Source organism: Corythoichthys intestinalis, chromosome 15 (assembly GCF_030265065.1).
Source record: "Corythoichthys intestinalis isolate RoL2023-P3 chromosome 15, ASM3026506v1, whole genome shotgun sequence".
Taxonomy (NCBI): domain Eukaryota; kingdom Metazoa; phylum Chordata; class Actinopteri; order Syngnathiformes; family Syngnathidae; genus Corythoichthys; species Corythoichthys intestinalis.
Genome location: NC_080409.1, coordinates 44438166 through 44456238, shown reverse-complemented (window position 1 = coordinate 44456238; position 18073 = coordinate 44438166). Strand labels below are relative to the sequence as shown.

General features: G+C 41.2%; 1 long non-coding RNA gene across 1 annotated transcript in view; it reads left to right on the top strand.

Moving 5' to 3' along the window:
* Positions 1-18073, top strand: part of LOC130930614 (uncharacterized) — a 108440-nt gene that overhangs the window by 9006 nt on the left and 81361 nt on the right. The window contains exon 2 of the long non-coding RNA XR_009067084.1: positions 10813-10905. This is a non-coding gene — a long non-coding RNA (uncharacterized LOC130930614). The remainder of the gene's footprint in view (positions 1-10812; positions 10906-18073) is intronic.

Below are 18073 nucleotides of genomic sequence, written 5' to 3'. Positions count from 1 at the left end.
TTTGGTCTAAACTCGGCTCGTTGTGTTTGGAGGAAAAAGAAGGATGAGTACAACCCCAAGAACACCATCCCAACCGTGAAACATGGAGGAGGAAACATCATTTTTTGGGGGCTGCTTCTCTGCCAAGGGTACAGGACGACTGCACCGTATTGAGGGGAGGATGGATGGGGCTATGTATCGTCAGATCTTGGCTGACAACCTCCTTCCTTCAGTGAGAGCCCTGAAGATGGGTCGTGGCTGGGTCTTCCAGCATGACAACGACCCAAAGCACACAGCCAAGGCAACTAAAGAGTGGCTCCGTAAGAAGCATCTCAAGGTCCTGGAGTGGCCTAGCCAGCCACCAGATCTGAACCCGATAGAAAATCTATGGAGTGAGCTGAAAGTCCGTGTTACCCGGCAGCAGCCCCGAAACCTGAAGGCTCTGGAGAAGATCTGCATGGAGGAGTGGGCCAAAATCTCTGCTGCAGTGTGTGCAAACCTTGTCAAGGACTACAGGAAACGTTTGGTATCTGTAATAGCAAACAAAGGTTTCTGTACCAAATATTAAGTTCGATTTTTGTGATGTATCAAATACTTATTTCATACAATTAAATGTAAATTTATTATTTAAAAATCATACAAAGAGATTTTCTGTTTTTTTTGTATTAGATTCCGTCCCTCACAGTTGAAGAGAACTTATGATACAAATTACAGACCTCTACATGCTTTGCAAGTGGGAAAACCAGCAAAATCGGCAGTGTATCAAATACTTGTTCTCCCCACTGTATACAACCATGTGATCGCATTCTCTCAAATACAAAAATCACAATGCTGGACATAGGCTTACCACTCTGCCGTTCGTGAAGTGTCAGCTGTCCTGGAAGCCTTTTCCATCGATAGCGTCACGAAAGAGCGATCCTGAATGGTTACCTTTGGTGGAAATCTCACTGATATCGTTGTTGCTGCTATGCTAGCTGTGGGTAGTCTTCTGTTGCCTTCGTCACACTTCTGGGTTTGGGAAGGGACCATTAACGGAGTGCAAAAGAACTAAAAAAAAACCAGGGCTGTCAAACGATTAAATTTTTTAATCGAGTTAATTACAGCTTAAAAATTAATTAATCGCAATTAATCGCAATTCAAACCATCTATAAAATATGTCATATTTTTCTGTAAATTATTGTTGGAATGGAAAGATAAGACACAAGATGGATATATACATTCAACATACGGTACATAAGGACTATTTGTTTATTATAACAATAAATCAACAAGATGGCATTAACATTATTAACATTCTGTTTAAGCGATCCATGGATAGAAAGACTTGTAGTTCTTAATAGAAAAATGTTAGTACAAGTTAGAGAAATTTTATATTAATACCCCTCTTAATGTTTTCGTTTTAATAAAATTTGTAAAATTTTCAATCAAAAAATAAACTGGTAGCCCGCCATTGTTGATGTCAATGATTACTTACTCAATGCTCATGGATGCCTATAAAATCAGTCGCACCCAAGCGCCAGCAGAGGGCGGCAAAATAAAACACAACAAGTGAGCGTTTCAATGTGTACTGTCATTTAAAACTCTCTGAGCGGGGCATCTGCGATAATTGCGTCAAATATTTTAACGTGATTAAAAAATTAATTAACGGCCGTTAACGCGATAATTTTGACAGCCCTAAAAAACCGCAAATTATCCTTGCAATTACGAGTTAACAATAACATGGTTGTTTTGACAAACTCGTCCAAAGTTTATATTAGTAAAATTACACTAAAGGCCAAAAAGCTCTTCAGCTGCCCTTTAACAGTGGAGCTATAACACTGTCATAAGACCATCATGATTATGACATGACACTGCCATGAGCATTAATGAATGCTAATGACGGATGTCATTTTGTGTCATCCAGCAAATTATCTGACTTTTGAATGGATGTAAAAGATCCAAGCAGGACATACAGTGGGGCCAATAAGTATTTAGTCAACCACCAATTGTGCAAGTTCTCCTACTTGAAAAGATTAGGGAGGCCTGTAATTGTCAACATGGGTAAACATCAACCATGAGAAAGTGTGGGGGGAAAAAAAAAAAAACAGAAAATCACATTGTTTGATTTTTAAAGAACTTATTTCCAAATTAGAGTGGAAAATAAGTATTTGGTCACCTACAAACAAGCAGGATTTCTAGCTGTTAAAGAGGTCTAACTTCTTCTAACGAGGTCTAACGAGGCTCCACTCGTTACCTGTATTAATGGCACCTGTTTTAACTCATTATCGGTATAAAACACACCTGTCCACAACGCTCAGTCAGTCACACTCCAAACCCCACTATGGCCAAGACCAAAGAGCTGTCAAAGGACACCAGAGACAAAATTGTAGACCTGCAACAGGCTGGGAAGACTGAATCTGTCATAGGTAAAAGCTTGGTGTAAAGAAATAAACCGTGGGAGCAATTATTAGAAAATGGAAGACATACAAGACCACTTATAATCTCCCTCGATCTGGGGCTCCATGCAAGATCTCACCCCGTGGTGTCAAAATGATAACAAGAACGGTGAGCAAAAATCCCAGAACCACACGGGGGGACCTAGTTAATGACCTACAGAGAGCTGGTACCACAGTAACAAAGGCTACTATCAGTAACACAATGCGCTGCCAGGGACTCAAATCTTGCACTGCCAGACGTGCCCCCCCTGCTGAAGCCAGTACACGTCCAGGCCCGTCTGCGGTTCGCTAGAGAGCATTTGAATGATCCAGAAGAGAACTGGGAGAATGTGTTATGGTCAGATGAAACCAAAATAGAACTTTTTGGTAGAAACACAGGTTCTCGTGTTTGGAGGAGAAAGAATACTGAATTGCATCCGAAGAACACCATACCCACTGTGAAGCATGGGGGTGGAAACATCATGATTTGGATTGTTTTTCTGCAAAGGGACCAGGACGACTGATCTGTGTAAAGGAAAGAATGAATGGGGCCATGTATCGAGCGATTTTGAGGGAAAATCTCCTTCCAACAGCAAGGGCATTGAAGATGAGACGTGGCTGGGTCTTTCAGCATGACAATGATCCCAAACACACAGCCAGGGTAACAAAGGAGTGACTTCGTAAGAAGCATTTCAAGGTCCTGGAGTGGCCTAGCCAGTCTCCAGATCTCAACCCCATAGAAAATCTGTGGAGGGAGTTGAAAGTCCGTGTTGCCCACCGACAGCTACAAAACATCACTGCTCTAGAGGAGATCTGCATGAAGGAATGGGCCAAAATACCGGCAACAGTGTGTGAAAAGCTTGTGAAGAGTTACAGAAAACGTTTGACCTCCGTTATTGCCAACAAAGGGTACATAACAAAGTATTGAGATGAACTTTTGGTATTGACCAAATACTTATTTCCCACTATGATTTGCAAATAAATTATTTAAAAATCAAACAATGTGATTTTCTGGGTTTTTTTCACATTCTGTGTCTCATGGTTGAGGTTTACCCATGTTGACAATTACAGGCCTCTCTAATATTTTCAAGTGGGAGAACTTGCACAATTAGTGGTTGACTAAACACTTATTCGCCCCACTGTAAATGCAGTTAGTGACATAATTTGCCGGATGAAAATTAATGACATCTGTCATATGCATTCATTATTGCCCCTTACAGTGTATGTCATAATTCTGACGGTCTTATGGCAGTCTTATGAAGCCGCTGTCAAATGAAGTGTTTCCTATTAGCCCAAATAAATCAACAATGCCCTATAAGCCGCAGAATTCAAAATGAGGGGAAAAAAAGAGCAGTTTATAATCCGAAAATTACTGTACTAGCATGAAAATATCTGGTGAGAACATTCTGAAAGTTTCTCCCATGTGACAACATATCATTTGATGATATTAAATCAATCGCTGATCAAGGTGAATGAGCAGTGGAAGTAGGGCAGTTTGAGCTTTGTTTCTCAGGCGTGGAGGCTAGCACTAACTCCATCTGGCAACCAGAGGAAGGACTCAAAGAGACGGCCTCACGACGCACACCCACTCGACACCACACGCTCAGTCACGAACAGACTCTCACACATACTTATATCTTAACTTGAAATGCACTGTAAGTGCTACTATGCTTTCGGATTTTATCTGCTTTTTAGGTTTATCATTGACATATGCTTCAGTATACAGTGTTTTATCTTTCTGTCTGGCTGCATTCATCGTGAATTCTTTTGTTTTCATTCAAAATCAAATTAATTCATGAAATACACAGCTGTTTGATTCCCAAACCTCACATCGGGCATTGTTTGTAACCTCAAAAAGATGAGTATTGCCTTCACTGGCAGCCAATGAGATAATATGGTTGGAATAATAATTGCTTCCAGATAATTGTTCCCCCAATGACGGGCATACAAGGAAAGACATAAATGAACAGTTAAGTCTCACATCTATCTAATTGAAACGCTTAAAAAGCAAAGCGAGGGCATCGGGACTGCAAATAGCAGAGCGTCCACATTCACCGATGGCTGTTTCACCCTCCGGCTCACTAAATTAACTCTCAATCCATTTACTAGCATTGAAGCTTAAGTCCTCCAGTTTGGCCGTGGTCATCCTCCTAATTGAGTTTCTAGTAATTACCTCGAGGCTAATGTATTGCAAGGGCCTTCTAATTCGGGGGTAAAGATTTTGTTTCGGTGTACAAATGTATGCTCGTAATCGTTCACAACAAGATGAAATCAACATAAATAAACCCATTGACAAATCTTCCTCCTGAGTAAACGATCGGCAATGCGCCTCCTGTTTGTCTTCCCTTTTAATCCGCAACTTTGATTCAGGACGCCGAGCAGCGGTAACCTGTCTGACATCATGTTCTGAGCTCTTTCATTCTGGACAACGAGTGGGCTGCGTGGATAAACACAAGCGGTAACCTTGAGGTGAAAGGCAATGAAGAATGAACTTTGAAGCCTTTCATGATATATATATTTTTTCCTGAGACCTTCCGACATACACAAATAAACAGCATCATCTGAAGACTCCTTTAATTAGGCTTTAATTGCCTTATTAGCTCCTGCTGTCGATGGCAGGCAGGGGGAGGTGAGAAAATGGGTCAGGCAACGGAGAAAAGTCAGGAGGTAACAAGGTGGAAATGCATTCATTGCGAGCATGACCGTTCAAGGGTTGTAGCTTAGACAAGAAAAGGTCACGTCTTGCGAGAAAAAGTTGTCTAGTGATTAGAAAAACACAAAGGTTCAGCGCAGCGGCTAATGATGATGCCTTTAGTCACATAAGCTGGGGTTGCAAGAAGATGAGCAATCAACACGACTCTGTCATAAAGCAAATCGGTACGACATCTGCACACAAAAGTCAGTTATGTCAATTAAATTGAATTAAATTGCATTTGTAAGAATATAGATTCATCTGTCATGTCTCTGATATGTCTGAGGTGGAAAATTGTGAGAAATACTGTCACCTGTTTCCCTTTTCAAAGTCAACTTTCAAGATGAGTGAGCCATAACTCTTTGGCTGCCATTGACAATGAGAGACAAACCGGAGTTGCGTTGTTATACTGATCATAGCTCATAGAATAATATTGACATCGGTTTTTCATTATCGGTTGTGGGCCAATATGCATGTTTCCTTCAAAGTGAATGTAAAAGCCTTCTGCCTTTGTACGAGGGCTGGTTACAGCTTAGGTCAGCAAATATTCTTATAGACAGGGGTGCACATAAGTGGTCCGCATGCGCGCATGCATACTGGACGTAGACAAACGCGCTGGCCCTCAACGGTTTCCATACGCTTTTGCGTACCGATGGCTGACCACTGTATTTGCGGCGGACACGAGAAAATAACTTCTCAAAATGTCGAAGAGGCAGGCCACACTGAGTAATTACTTCCGTGTTCCCCCACCCCCGTCAAAAGACAGACAGATGACAGAGACTTCACCGGAGCTACCGAAAAAAAGGACTTTTGCTGAAAAGTGGCTACTGGAGGTACCATGGCTAGAAGCAAATAATGCTCGCACGGAAATGCGGTACAAAATGTGCCGTGAGAATCTCAATGTCGCTGATAAGAGCAGCGCATTTTATGTAGGGTCAAAGAATTTCAGCCATCCAAACTTTGAAAAGCACAAAAAAAACAGAGAGCATGTGGCAATTAAGCAAACTATCGATGTCAAACAGGACCCCACTCGCCCTATGGACAAGTGGCGGAATAAAGGTAATGATCAGCGACATGCACTGACAAACGTGTTTTTGCTCGCATTTTACAAAGCTAAACATGCACCTTCAATGAGGTCTTATGAGGAGGACATCCCACTTTTAAAAAGGCTTGGAGTTAATGTGGGAGCCGCATAATGCCCTTTATTTTGAATTGGTGCTTTTTATTTCTTTACATTTCACTTCAAAGTAATGGCAATTTTGTTGTGCCAGTTGATGTTAATCAAGCATTAATTGTTAATGTAATTAATTAAAGTTAATTGGCTCGAAGTAAAGCTTGTCATAAATTTATCGCATTAGGCGGGTCGGCTCTCAAGCTCAATGAGGACCAAGTCACATCTCCAGGTCCTCCTCTGAGAACCTGGGCAAAAAAATTTTGTGCACCCCTGCTTATAGACCATTAGATCAGTGTTTTTCAACCGATACTGGATAACCGGAAATGATCCAGTATCGCATTTTTTAATGTCGTCGGGCAGAGTTGCAGCAGGAAGGAAGGAGTAGGTACAGTGGGGCAAATAAGTATTTAGTCAACCACAAATTCTGCAAGTTCTCCCACTTGACAATATTAGAGAGGCTTGTAATTGTCAACATGAGTAAACCTCAACCATGAGAGACAGAATGTGGAAAAAAAAACAGAAAATCACATTGTTTGATTTTTAAAGAATTTATTTGCAAATCATGGTGGAAAATAAGTATTTGGTCAATACCAAAAGTTCATCTCAATACTTTATGTACCCTTATTTGGCAATAACGGAGGTCAAACGTTTTCTGTAACTCTTCACGAGCTTTTCACACTCTGTCACTGGTATTTTGGCCCATTCCTCCATGCAGATCTCCTGTAGAGCAGTGATGTTTTGGGGATGTCGTTGGGCAACACGGACTCTCAACTCTCTCCTCACTAGAGCTGGGAATCTTTGGGCACCTAACGATTCGATTACGATTCAGAGGCTCCGATTCGATTACGATTCAGAGGCTCCGATTCGATTATAAAACGATTATTGATGCACCCCCCCTCCTTTTTATTTATTTATTTTTTTAATGTTTTGTACATTTGTTCCAAAATTGTTCAAAAATCCTCCCAAACTACTATTTCAGTATCAAGTTAACATATAACAGTAAAAAAATATACAAAAATAACAGTAAATAAAAAACTCCAGTCCCCATTCTGTATCAGCAGCTTTAAACAACATTCAGTTAATTTAATGTTGTGAATCAACTGTTACAGTTGTTAAAATTACTCCCGTTATTCCATAATTTCCCTTCTGTTTACTTTTGTCAAAGTTTTAAAACTATTTCATCATTTAAAGATAGATTTAAGACAAGATTCTGCCGATTTAGGAGTATTTTAGATAAAAAGTTAATTAGGTCCGCTACAACAGAGTCTTATAGAGAGGTCTGCTGCTTTAAGATGGCGGCTGTTTACTTACGCCGGAAAGTCTGTCATTTTGCATCTCTGTTCGATAATACATGTTTTAACACCGACGTCGTCTACCATTTACCATCTAGTTCTACATATATATGATATCTACTGTAGCCGTATGTTTGTAGCAACTAGCAACTGGGCGTTGTTTGTAGCGGCTGTCGGCCGCAGTCAGGTATGATTGTTTTTTTATCTAGCGGCATGAGTTGAACATGATATTTACTCTCGGTCCGTTCCTCATTGTGTCCCAAAGACCGCGCTGACTGTGTTTTACTTCCGCTTTACCTGGTATAATTCAATAATCGGAATTTGGATATTTGTGAATCGTTCTCGAATCTTCCACAGCCGAATCGCAAATAATCTAAGAATCGGAAATTTCGCACGCCTCTACTCCTCACCCCATTGCGTCAAAATGATAACAAGAATGCTGAGCAAAAATCCCAGAACCACACAGGGGGACCTAGTGAATGACCTACAGAGAGCTGGGACCACAGTAACAAAGGCTACTATCAGTAACACAATTCGCCGCCAGGGACTCAAATCCTGCACTGCCAGACGGGTCCCCCCGCTGAAGAAAGTACACGTCCAGGTCCGTCTGTGGTTCGCTAGAGAGCATTTGGATGATCCAGAAGAGGACTGGGAGAATGTGTTATGGTCAGATGAAACCAAAATTAATAATAATAATAATACATTTTATTTATAACGCACTTTACATTTGAAAACAAATCTCAAAGTGCACATTGCCAGAAAAAAATAAAATAAATAAAAAGACTAAGAATAGAAGAGGAAAAGCAAAACAGGCAGAAGCACAGATAAAATCAGATACCAATCAGACAAAAATAAGATAGTCAAATAAAATTAGCTAGAATAAGCTTTTTTAAAAAGGTGAGTTTTTAGTCCTTTTTTAAATGCATCCACCGTCTGCGGGGCTCTGAGGTGGTCTGGGAGGGCGTTCCACAGACTGGGAGCAGCAGCTGCAAAGGCCCTGTCGCCCATAGTCTTGAGCCGAGTCCTGGGCGGGAGTAGACGGTGCTGTTGGCCTGACCGGGTTCTAGCTGAATTATGTGATGTGAGGAGTTCGGTGAGGTAGGTGGGGGCTACACCGTGTAGACAGTGATGGGTGTGAAGGAGGATTTTGAATTCAATACGGAGGTGAACAGGGAGCCAGTGTAGGGTGTGAAGGATGGGGGTGATGTGCTCGTGTTTACGCACCCTCATCAGGACCCTGGCAGCGCTGTTTTGGACATACTGAAGCCTTTGTAGGCTCTTGCCAGGGATCCCGATGAGGAGTGCGTTACAATAGTCCAACCTGGAGGAGACAAAGGCATGGACGAGTCTCTCTGCAGCAGGACAGGAGAGAGATGGCCGGAGTTTGGCAATATTGCGGAGGTGAAAGAAGGAGGTTTTGCAAATGTAATTGATGTGATTGTTAAAGCTAAGATGGGGGTCAAATCTGACTCCCAAATTAGTCACAGAAGGGGAGAGGGAAAATTTGTGGCCGAAAAAGGAGACTGAGGAAATGGGGGCGGAACGGAGCTGATGAGGAGTACCTATGTGAATAGCTTCTGATTGAACTTTTTGGTTAAAACACAGGTTCTCGTTTTTGGAGGAAAAAGAATACTGAATTGCACCATACCCACTGTGAAGCATGGGGGTGGAAACATCATGCTTTGGGGCTGTTTTTCTGCAAAGGGACCAGGACGACTGATCTGTGTAGAGGAAAGAATGAATGGGGCTATTTATCGAGAGATTTTCAGTGAAAATCTCCTTCCATCAGCAAGGGCATTGAATATGAGACGTGGCTGGGTCTTTCAGCATGACAATGATCCCAAACACACACCCACGGCAACAAAGGAGTGGGTTTGTAAGAAGCATTTTAAGGTCCTGGAGTGGCTTAGCCAGTCTCCAGATCTCAACCCCATACAAAAACTGTGGAGGGAGTTAAAAGTCTGTGTTGCCCAACGACAGCCCCAAAACATCACTGCTCTAGAAGAGACCTGCATGGAGGAATGGGCCAAAATACCAGCAACAGTGTGTGAAAAGCTTGTTAAGAGTTACATAAAACGTTTTGCCTCCGTTTTGCCAACAAAGGGTACATAACAAAGTATTGAGATGAACTTTTGGTATTGACCAAATACTTATTTTCCACCATGATTTGCAAATTTAATTCTTTAAAATCAAACAATGTGATTTTCTCGGTTTTTTTCCACATTCTGTCTCTCATGATCGAGGTTTACCCATGTTGACAATTACAGGTGTCTCTAATATTTTCAAGTGGGAGAATTTGCACGATTAGTGGTTGACTAAATACTTATTTGCCCCACTGTACCATGAAAATTTCAAAGCCGTCCATCATTTCTAAGCGGGAGAACTTGCAAAATCACAGATTGTTCAAATACTTATTTTCCTCACTGTAAAAAAGACTTTGAAATTGTAAACATTGTGTTTTTTGAGCATTAATTGTTTTCACGATCTGCCGTTTTGAGCCTGCATCAAGCGCTGTTCTAGTTTTTAGCGTACGTGACAGTGATCCCGCCAAGCGTGTCACACACAGAGATTTGGCTCTTTTCATGATTAGTCGGTGGCTTTCATAGAAGAGTCAGAAAGTAATAAAATGGAAGGGGAACAACTTTGAAGATGTGAATCTCTGTCTAGTCAAAGTGCAGTGTGTAACACATCACAGGACTAAAACTAACATCTGCTGTAGAGGCCCTTCATTAACATAACACGCCTTTGTCCCTGCGGAGGGTTTTTCACCAATCCATCTGTTTTTATACACAACTCCATCGAGTGAAGTGACACTATAAAAGGAGGCAAGTAGGAGTGTGGCTTTCTCTTACCAAGAGAAAATATACAGTTTCTACTGCTTTATCCACTCTACAGCTTCCACCCACTGCTATAACACACAGTTTAAATTTAGTATGAAAATCAGTATGCAAGGGTTTCTCCAATTCCATGCATGCTAATGTGATTGCACACCTTTGCACTGTTAAAAGCTCACCAGAGAGTGTGTTTGTGCTTAAATGTGTACGTGAGTGTGCGCGCGCATGTTTATTTGGTGTGATTCAATCCATCAGGGGGATTCGACTGCCGTGTCCCTTTTCCCCGCATGTTGTTCGCCAGCGCTCGTTAGAAGCCATTCAGTCAATCAAGCATGAATCCCCATCCCAATGACATGCAAAGTGCTTTGTCGGGGTGTAATTGGCCTTGCTGGAGCTGATTTTTCTCTATTTGTTATTGTTTTCACAGGCTGTGCCTGCTTCACTTACCTCTGGCAGACAGGTGTACTGTCCAAGAAATGCAGCTGGCTGGACAAAGGGAATGGAGAGCTCACACAGGGAGGTACGCAATTGATAGTTTAGACTATTGATTCCGCAGCGGGATTTTACTTGTTCGTACTGCTGAATAGAAATGGAAAAACTGCAGGGGAAAAGAATATAACCGTAAGGTTGAATACCGATGCAGTCCACACAATAGACTAAGAAATGCCTCGAAAGTCAAACAAAAATTTGACAATATCTCACTTTGACAGAGTGTACAGGTTGAGTTCACCAGTAACCTTACTAGAAAGTGAAAGAAATGTGTCAACGTGTATTCCGTCGACTGTTTTAGGTTACTTTGATGAAAAACACAAGGCTGGTCTTTATAACACTGGTAACAGATAGTTTCTTAAAGTAGTAACGCATTACAGTGGGGCAAATAAGTATTTAGTCAATCAGTAATTGTGCAAGTTCTCCCACTTGAAAATATTAGAGAGGCCTGTAATTGTCAACATGGGTAAACCTCAACCATGAGAGACAGAATGTGGGGGGAAAAAACAAAATCACATTGTTTGATTTTTAAAGAATTTATTTGCAAATCATGGTGGAAAATAGGTATTTGGTCAATACCAAAAGTTCATCTCAATACTTTGTTATGTACCCTTTGTTGGCAATAACGGAGGCCAAACGTTTTCTGTAACTCTTCACAAGCTTTTCACATACTGTTGCTGGTATTTTGGCCCATTTCTCCATGCAAATCTCCTCTAGAGCAGTGATGTTTTGGGGCTGTCGTTGGGCAACACGGACGTTGAACTCCCTCCTCACCCAGTGGCGTCAAAATGATAACGAGAACAGTGAGGAAGAATCCCAGAACCACAAGGGGGGGACCTAGTGAATGCCCTACCGAGAGCTGGGACCACAATAACAAAGGCTACTTTCAGTAACACAATGTGCCGCCAGGGACTCAAATCCTGCACTGCCAGATGTGTCCCCCTGCTGAAGAAAGTACACGTCCAGGCCATAACACATTCTCTCAGTCTTCTGGATCATCCAAATGCTCTCTAGCTAACCGCAGACGGGCCTGGACATGTACTTTCTTCAGCAGGGGGACACGACTGGCAGTGCAGGATTTGAGTCCCTGGTGGCGCATTGTGTTACTGATAGTAGCCTTTGTTACTGTGGTCCCAGCTCTCTGTAGGTCATTCACTAGGTCCTCCCGTGTGGTTCTGGGATTTTTGCTCCCCGTTCTTGTTATCATTTTGATGCCACGGGGTGAGGAGAGAGTTGAAAGTCGATGTTGTCCAACGACAGCCCCAAAACATCACTGCTCTAGAGGAGATCTGCATGGAGAAATGGGCCAAAATACCAGCTACAGTATGTAAAAAGCTTGTGAAGAGTTACAGAAAACGTTTGGCCTCCGTTATTGCCAACAAAGGGTACATAACAAAGTATTGAGATGAGCTTCTGGTATTGACCAAATACTTATTTTCCACCATGATTTCCAAATAAATTCTTTAAAAATCAAACAATGTGATTTTCGGGGGGGTTCCACATTCTGTCTCTCATAGTTGCGGTTTATCCATGTTGACAATTACAGGCCTCTCTAATATTTTCAAGTGGGAGAACTTGCACAATTAGTGGTGGACTAAATACTTATTTGCCCCACTTTACCTCCCAATGACAGGATGGAAGAGCAAGTTAAGGAACTTGCAAAATGTTCAATATATATCATTTAATTAGGGGGTGGCATGGCTCAGTGGTAGAGTAGTTTCCCCCCCAACCCAGAGGCTGTGGGCTCGATTATCTGCCCTGATCAACTCGCCTAAGTATCCTTGAGCAAGATACTGAACCCCACATTGCTCCTGGTGCATCACCAGTAGGTAGATGGCGATGTAGTGTAAAGCGCTTTGAGCTCCTTGAAAGGTGGAAAGCGCTATACAAGTATAACACCATTTACCATTTAATGGGGGGAGGGTTCGTGTAATTTACCATTTTAGGCTTCGCCCTACTTGTGTTTGTACACTTGCCCATCCTCTTGTCACCTAATCACCTATTTGTTCCACCTGTTCCTCATTACCTCTTGTGTATAAATAGTCTGCATCTTCCTTGTCTTGTGCCAAAGTGTTTTCCAACACGTCACTCATGTCATTCTTGTTTCTTAGTTTTCACAGTCATCTTGTTTTTTCCTCCATTTTGAGCGATTTGTGTTTCCCCCCCCCCCCCCCCCGATGCAAGCGGAGGAACCTTTGTTTTTGCCTGAACTTCACAGCTGAGTCCACCTCATCATCTCGGCCTGACACAATATAAAGATGAAAATGAACTTATTTGATTAGAATGACTAGGGGAAGAATCGTAACCCACTTTTGAGTCATCAGATCTCTTGAGTGGTAGATCGGGGCACAGTTGATTTGTCTTTGTTGATTTACTGCTGTCTTCTCTGCTATAATAATAATCAACATGGCCCCGTGTTCTATACAAAACCTTCCTACCACAACAAAACAAGTAGGAACTCATATTCACATAGGAACTAAAGTTATACAGCATAAAATATACAATATAAATGAATACTACATCACATTTGTAAAATATAAACACATTCATTCATTCATTCATTCATTTTCCATGCCGCTTTTCCTCACTAGGGTCGCGGAGGTGCTGGAGCCTATCCCAGCCAACTACGGGCAGTAGGCAGGGGACACCCTGAACTGGTTGCCAGCCAATCAATAAAATAAATAATAGTCTATTTAAATAAAATAAATTGAAATGAGCTAAAACACATGTAATTGAATAATAAGAATAATACACAGATCCTGTTTACACAATTAAATTTATTAATTTCTGTGTGGCGCTTTAACTTGAGAAAATCCACCAATAAAGCTTTTGAAAACCGTTCATAAGAAAAATGATTCATTGAGGCATTTCATTTGTAAAATACATGTTAAAATCTTTGTCATTGGGATTGCTTTTCTCTTTGGCACAAGACTTCTTTTTTCTTCTTTCTTTCAGAAAGAAAGCTGACCAATACGCGGGGTCTGAAAGGCAAATTGTTGTTGGATTATTATTAAATACCCGCAACTTTTTGAGCAGAATTCTAGCTTTGTATAGGCTAATGTTCCTATTGTTGAAAGCACAAAGGTGTGTAATAAACAACTAGCACATTTATATTTTGCATTTTGTTTTCTTACTGTACCGAAAATGAACCGAACCGTGACCTCAAAACCGAGGTACGTACCGAACCGAGATTTTTGTCTACCGTTACACACCCTAATTTCTAACCAACTCATGTAACGGCACGTAACAAGGGGGCTCAGTAAAACTACTGTTTTGCTCATTAGCCTTTTTTCACTCTTCTTTTTATTGCTCTATAAGTTTAACACAATTTGCTAGTAATAGCATAGAGGATACGTTTAGCTGTAGGAAGTGACCAGGGGTGTTCACTTATTATGAGAGAACTATAAAATGAGCAAAAAATGCTGTTTATATACTTTGCAGGTTCATTTGGCATAGAGACAATTAAGGTTTGTCAGTGTTCACATTTTATCTGGTTTGTGCATTAGCCCTCTGTGTGTGTGTGTGTTCAGCTCTGTTTGTTCTCACTATCCTACCACGAGTACACATTATCTTGCAAGGAACAATATCCTTACAGACGTTACTCATACAAGGACTTCCTCCCCGAACACATACGCACACACTAAACACCAAAAGGAAATACCAAAATGGTTATTTGTGTTTGTCGTCCCAGCAAGGGAACTTTGTGAGGGCATGTGGGGGCTAAAATCAAAGCAAAACGTATGACTCCACGCTTTCAATGATGGAACGCAGATCAAAACTGAAGCTGCTTATTAGCAGTCAAGTGCCGCCATCTAGTGAGAGTCGGGCTTTACTGCACTTGGTAATGACGTTAAAATATTCCTTTACTGTACAAATGAATGATTAAAAGAACTTTTTTTTTTTCTTTTTCTTTTTTATTAAATGTTTTGACAGAATTAAATGTGTACCATTTATGTATAAAACACAAAAAAAGCTTTAAATGTTTAAAACTATTTCACCTTTTATGGTTTAAACTGTTTGTAGATTTTTTTTAATGTGACACAGATGGAAAATTCCCTCCGGCCTTTGTCGCCTCTTAAATATCACCTATGAAGATATGAAGACGGAAATTTTACACCAACACCAACACCCCCCCCCCCCCCCCACACACACACACACTTCCCAATTATATGTCAATTGAGTTTTTTTCAGAACAGTAGTCTGTTATTGTATGCATCCATCAGGCTACCATTTGGTGATCAATAGCTTTGTTTACAAAGGCATGCCCCCTCCAGGTGTCCCTCTCTGCTGGGGGTCAATTGGATGCTCCACTGTGTTGCCGCATGGTTTTCACATCTCATCGTCTAATTGGCCTTCTTTGAAAAAGGCTGAATTGATTTAATTTGAGGTGTTTTATCAGGCAAGGCTATCTTTTACAGTTCCAACAGGATTTCCAAAGACCAATTCATTTGCCTCACCTGGTGGGTTCCCTCCTTTATATGCATTTGCCTTCCTGTCTTTGTCTCCTTTGCATTAAAAAAAGTTTCTCCCTGAATGATCTCAATTGGCTCGGTTTATTTAGGTCATGCAGGTTGGAGACACAGTGTTCATATTTTTTGTGTGTGAAATAAGCTGCTTAAATTAATTTTTACCTTGTCATTCGTCACTTGTAGCTTCCACTTTTACTACAATCATATCACCAGCAGATATAATGTGACATTTTAAAGTAGGTTCATTAGTTATTGTGTGTGATTAGAATATGTCTTACAGCTAACAGGAAGGGAAAAAAAGAGGTCAGAACTAGAATAAAGCTCAGTAGAATATACCAAGGACAAACAATCTAAAGATAAATCAGTATTCCTGCATCAGATGAAATTTGCGTATAATATTGATAGCACTACTCATAAGCGGATTTTAAGGGGGGGGCAGCGGGGGCCAGCATGTAATTGACTTTCCTATATATATAAAAGTTGTAAAGCAATAAAACTGCAACAAAAATAAATAAAATGAACAATTTTTTTTCCCGAACAGATCATGTGACTAGCAACGTAGACGGTCATTTGCATGTAATTAAAAAAAAAAAGTTGTCCGACTTGTTTTGGCCAATCTCGGGGTGGGGTTTTTGAAACCCAAAAAGGCTCACACGCCTCTCACTGGTGCAGCAACAAAACCCTGCGGCACATTTGGCTGGCGTGATGCGAAAAATAAACGAATTAATCTGCAAAATCAGCTGAATCCGCAGTCCATCTGCATGCTATAAAGCAATGCTGTATTGTGAGATGCTGACCCAGGTGACGTCACATTCACATTTTTCCTCAAAACAGGAAGTTATTCATTTTCATGGCGCGGGATTAAAAAAAAATGAAAATATAAATAAATCGCTTCCACACATATCCAAGTGGTCCAGTTCATTCAGGAGCATAAAATACCGTGTGAAATATGAAATAAACATGCTTTTTTCTGTCATAGGCACTTTAATGGCGCGTCTTGCAACAATACACAGCCTCCACCACTAGGTGTAGAATCGCTGGAGGCACTACTGTCTCTGTCTGCTTTTTGGTAAGTAATCCTGACTTAGTGTGTTTACCAAAGGAAAGCTGAATTTCTTTGTTAAATCTGTTAAGCACCATAATGTATTTTAATCAAATAGGTGACTTTTTTTTTTTTTTTTTTTTTTTTTTTTTTTTAAACTGAGCCACATCAGAGGGCTCAAAGAGCCATATGCAGCTCCGGAGCCGAAGGTTGTCGACCCTTGTACAGGCAGTAATGAGTAGTAGCAGAATTTTTTAATGTCAGCTTTTAAAAGGACAATATTGTTTCACTGTTCTCAACAAAATCTGATACGTGCCTGAGTTTGATGGCTTGCCGTAATATCAGAGACACTTAAAACTCGATTGGCTGTGACAAATAAGTTGAATCTTTTCAGGGTTTGCAGTTTTATTTGAGGAAACTTAATAGAGCACACATGAATACACACACAATGTACAGTGACAGTAAGAACTTACTGGTGCTGTTTAGTTGAATTACCCATTATTATTTTAAAGTGCCTGTGACACGAAAAAGCATGTTTATTTTATAATACACGTGGTATTTTATGCCCCTGAATGAAATGGACCACTTGGATGTGTGAAGAAGCGATCGATATATTTATTCAATTTTTTGAATCTCGCGCTATGAAAATGACAGACTTCTGGCTTCGGTCACTATACAGCCGTACAGTTGTATGAGAAGGACTAAGGATTCAGCTGATTTTGCGGATTAATACCTTTATTATTCGCATCACACCAGTCAAACGGCTGCAGAAAAATCTTGCTGTACAAGGGAGAAGCATGTGCGCCTTTTTGGGGTTCCAAAAGGTTCCCATTCTCCAGTGGATATTGCCCTAAACAAGCCTTACTACTGTGGGACCATGGGACTTACGAGGGAGTGAGTAAACATTGTGTTTTGTATTATGTCGAATACTGGGATCATTTTAATATGTAGGTGGCTTGCATTTTGTGGCTGACATGCTCCTTGTCCCCTCGGCCGACGGCCGGCGGCTTGTCACACATCCCCCTGTCGGGAGAGCACTATACTTGGCTTATTGCCCTCTTCATGTGCCCGGTGTTCTGTCAAATTTTCCGACCGATCAGAAATTTCAACTTTGTGTTAAAAATAGCTGCGAATACAGCGATTACAAAGTAAACACTACAAACTTTCTTTAACTAAAAGCACTACTTACGTTTGTTCATGGATAGGCATATACAAAGCTCTCCTCATACACATTAGCTGCACATGTTAGCTGCACAACAACTGCAGCCGCTCTCATATGGCTCTCGCTGTTTACGTCTTTGCCGTGTATTAAAGCATTATTTTGCCATATTCGTGTTGACCATTTGGCAGCTTCCGCTCCTCCGACGTCGGCCGGTTTGTTCAGCGGTCATTGTCCAGCTGCTTTCCCGGCAAGCTCTCCTGTCCGTAGTAGCAGGGGAACGAGCTGTAAATTGCTCTCCGCCGGGCGGGTTGCTAATCGGCGAAGACAATTGACAACCCAGTCGTCATGTGAAATGATCCGGGCTAGTCGTGTGTGATTTTCGTCTTCAAAGACTTTGAAACATCACTCAGTTCGGGTTTGCATTCCGGCTAGCTGTCACGCCTCTTGGTTTGTTTATATTCTCCGAAGCCGGGGAAGGGAAATGACATAAGCCCGATTTAGGTGGCATAAAATTTCATTCGGGAGG